Genomic DNA, 4,513 nt, shown 5'->3' with positions numbered 1-4,513 from the left:
TCGGGTTTCCCGGGACGGGAGCCGCCCCCGCCCCGCCTCCGCCCGAGGGGGCCCGTGGAGCGCAGGTGACAGGAGTTCGGGAGCCACAGCATCCCCTAGACGGCTATCTCCCCGGGCCCCGGAAAGCCCAGCGGCTCCCCAATGGGAAAGCGGGGACCCTTCCCCAAGATAAGAGCCACAGCGCCCCGACGCCAGTGCCAGCTGCTCTCAGCGTCTCCCACTGCACTGAGGAGCTGGACTTAGTGTCAGATCCCCGGGGCCGGTCTGCTCCCCTTTCGGAAAGCAAGGCCCCAAGAAGTCCCCTCAGGAGGAAGCCCCTCAAAGGAACTCCCAGAGCAGCGCCCTCTCAATTAGCTGTTTCCCACCCCCACTCCAGGGACCCAGACAGCGCATCGTGCGTAAATCCAGGCCCCCAAGACGCCCTCTAGGTCCCCCTCCAAGCAATTAAGAGTCACCGCACTCCCCCCGACGGCGGTGACCGCGGCCCACAATTACCCTACCCCCTGAGGGCTGTGGGGCCCCCGATCCCGCCCTACGTCCGCTTTCCAGAAAGCTAATGAAGCCCCTTCTCAGAAAGCCATTCTAGAGAACTGAGACCCAAACATTTTCCCTAAGATAGTAAGTGATGCTCTAAGACTAAACACGATACCCGCTGTCCACAGCGCCCCCATCAAATGGCAGTTTCCTGCAGTCTGGCCTCGGAGCCCTGCGGAGGATCCCTTTCCCGCCCACGGCTCCCGAGGGCGCCCTCCCGGGCGTCACGACCCCGCTCTACTCCCTAACAGCCAGCGAGCCCAAACCCTCGGGGACCCCTCCCCACGGCTCTGCGTTCTCAAAGCGCCCCCTGGCGGCCCGATCTGACTCGGGGGGCGACGGAGGGGCGGGGCGGGCGGGGCTGGAACCACGGTAGCCCCGCCCACCCCGGCCTAGTTACAGGGAAACACCGCCCTGCAGCCCCGCCCCCAGCACCCGCACTCAGGCTCCTCCCCGCGCGGTCCCGGTCACAGCCTGCGTTCCTGAGGCCGGGCGCTTGGGTTTCTCACCTCTGCCGCTTAATTTCTTGGGGCCCCCCTTGCTCTAGCCTGGGCCGCCTGCATTCCTCTGCGCCTAGCAGCCCAGGGGTCTGTGTGAGCATTAGGGCCGTCTTGAATCCACTCCCACTCCCAACACACACACCCCCCCGGGGCCTTGCACTACTGCGCAGTGTACGCGGTGATGGGGGACAATCGGGCAGCCTCACCTGCCGTAAGCGGGCTCATGCGGGTACGGGACGCATGGGTGTGCGCAGAGTGCAGTACACATGCAAGCGGGGTGTAGGCGGAAATGTGACTTTGGGGGCGCTGTGAGGTTAGCGTGGGTCAGAAAAGTGGCGGTGCCCTGGCTGCCGGGTCCCAGCCCAGCATGGATAGGACGGAAGCCTGTGCTCTGTGTGGCTTTGGGCGAGTACTTCTCTCTGTGCCTCAGTTTCCCCATCTATATTATTAGCAGATCCTCAAGGGTTGTAGGAAGGACTGAGTAAGTATAAGGACCCGTGCCAGGCGCGTGGTGAGCAATGTCCAAGTGTCCTTCATTATTGGCGTTAAGTGCTCACTCCCAACGACACGCACACCCGCTCCAGGAGGGAAGGGCGTGGCCCCGTTGGCCACTCACACAAACAGATCTCCAAACCTTCTTTTCAGGCAGGGTCACAGCCCCCACCACAGCTCTCACATGTACCGGGACACCCTTATGAGAACAGCGCCATTCTCAAACACACGCACACCGCGGTCACACACACACTTACACTCATGCCACGGCCCTTACTTCACTCTCGTTCAGACATTACTCATCCACACAGACACGAAGCTCACACTGCCCCTAACACGCACACACACGCACTTCCCCTAGAGACACAGACACACCGCGTTTGCACACTGGCCCTTACGGTAGCTGCAGGCAGTGGAGTAGGGTTTCTGGTGCACGCACACACCTGGCACACTGTTACATACTCCCATGCTGCCTAGTGCCGGGACACACACTAGCACACACACAGCATGCACACACGCTGTCACACTAAAACCCGTGACACTCACACGCTATCCCAAGCACCACAGCCACACATGCACAGGGATCACGGAGACACTGTCGCATGTGCACACACACTGAGCCGATCTGAGAGGCACAGCCCCCCTGCACACACGAAGCCCTGCCAGAAGCCCACCCCCACCGGGTCAGCCACATTAAGCTGTCACCAGGGGCCCCTCGGCTGCCTCCCGCTCACCCCACACCGCCTGTGCCCCCCCACAGCTGGGGACCTTGGGGCGGGGGGGCGTGCAGACACATGGGGAGCGGCACATGCACATGTGCCCACCATGTGGATGCTCGTAAAACAGTTGCCCTGGCAACAGTGACTTGAAAGACTTAGTTCTTCCTCTAGGGTGGGGAAGACGGCAGACAGGAGGTGGAGACACCAGGATCCCCACCCACTTCCACCATGGGCCTGTGTGTGTCACACTCCAGGCTACATACTGATTTAAACACGTGTGGAGGACATCCCATCACATTCAGGTCCCCAGACACCTGGCCCTGCTCAGGGCCAGCCCCACTTGATCACATGAGGCACAGGTGTGACGCTCTCGCACGCCACTATGTCACCTCACACGACCCAGCACCCCTGGCCACTCTGTTACCAACCCACACACTTTGTCACCCCGTGGACAGGCGATGACAGACAGACACCCCATCACACTGGCTGACTCACACTGCAGCATGGAACTGGGGCACACATGGGCACCGCCACCCGCCAGCCTCCAACCCCCTCAAGGAAGCTGTCTGGGCCTGGCTGCCCGGGAGGCTGAGGGACTCGGGGGCTGGCTCTATTGCAGGAAACACGGATATTTACAATGCTTTATTTTTAAACCTTCCTTGTCCCACACTGGGGCTTCTGTGAGGCAGGATGGGTGGAACAGAGCCTTGAACCTCCCACATTAAAAATGCAGCTTCATGGGTCAGGACTGTGATCTCTCCAGGGCACAGATGTGTGGGAAACGAGGCTCGGCCAGGAGTATGGGATACCCACAGGCACCTGGCTCCTGTGGCTGATTTGAGCTTGCTGGCTCCGGAGTCAGGGTCGAGGCAGGGGTGAGACCAGTGCAGGGGCAGTTGGAACCCAGACGCTGCCACCTTCCCCTGGCGTTTGCACAGCAATTAGTTCCGCTCCTTCATGGCCTCCCGGGATGGCTGCCCCCAGGTAACTCCAGGCAACACCTCCCCTCCTCAGCCTGCTCTGTGCCTGCTTGGCAGTTGTGAAACCCAAGGATCTGGACGTCAAGATGTGGCTCAAGGTCACACAATAAGGAAGAGGCTCAAACCTGGGGCTGGATGACTCTAGAACTTTTAGCCACTGCCCCAGGCCACTCCTCCGCCCCTGTCCCCCAGGGCTGGCCCCCTGCCCTCTCTGGGCAGTCACTGCTCCCAAGGGGAGTGTCGGAGGTTGTGGGAGGCCAGCAGCCGCTGGCCAAGACATGGACTTGGCTGGTGGAGAAGTTTCCATCTTAGTGCCAGGAGCTGGTCCAGGACCCACAGGCCCAGGGCTGCACCCCAGGATGCCCAGGGGCCAGCCCTGTGGGGGTGGAGGTGGCCCGGCACCCTCTATGTCCTCTTCCCTCCAGCTGTCCCTAGCCGGAGCATCAGCCATCTCTACACACTGAACATCGCCACATCCCCCAACGTGACCAAGAGCATTGGGCCTCAGTTTCCCTATCTGTGAAATGGCTCCAACACAGGCCCTCGGCGGTGGGTGATATCACCAAGAGGCTCTCCAAAACTGGGCCTCGGGGCTTTCGATGTGACAAAGCCATTCTCACCCTGAGCTGGACGATGCTAAGAGTGGGCAGAGAGGCCTCAAGGTGTTGACAGGGGACACAGCTGGACACACACTCCTGGCTTGGGTCAGAGCAAGGGCCTCAGGGACCATAGAAAGAGCCGGATGGCCTCAGCCAGGACGGAGACCTCGAGTCTTGAGTGCAGCGGGAAGGAGCTGGCAGGTTCCAGGCGAGGATGGGAAAAGCAGGGCTGCTGGCCATCCCCACAGGGCCGTTCACAGCCACAGGCCACAGGTCAAGGGTCCTGTCCCTAAAGGCTCCAGGTCAGCAAGGCTGGGAAAGCTATCAGGCTGGGGGGAGGGAGCAGTGGGAGGGGCTGTCCTGGGGTTGTGCAGATACCTGTGAGGATGGGGGGGAGGGGGAAGGGAGGAGCTTCCTGGCTTCACAGAAGCACAGACTCCCCCCACCACGAAAGCCACACAGACACAGACAAACGAGAGACACAGACACACCCCAAGGCACTCGTACTCAGCAGTGACAGCTGTAAATGTGCGTACACCGTCACACACTTCCAGACATACATACAAAAGCCACGAAAACACAGTCACACACAGACATACAATAGACACACGGACATACAGTAGAGACACACACACACACACACAGACACCCCCCAAGTCATTCATACTCAGCAGCCAAAGCTGTAAATG

This window comes from Pteropus alecto, unplaced genomic scaffold, assembly GCF_000325575.1.
Source record: "Pteropus alecto unplaced genomic scaffold, ASM32557v1 scaffold30, whole genome shotgun sequence".
Lineage (NCBI taxonomy): Eukaryota > Metazoa > Chordata > Mammalia > Chiroptera > Pteropodidae > Pteropus > Pteropus alecto.
Note: the sequence above shows the minus strand (reverse complement) of the source record.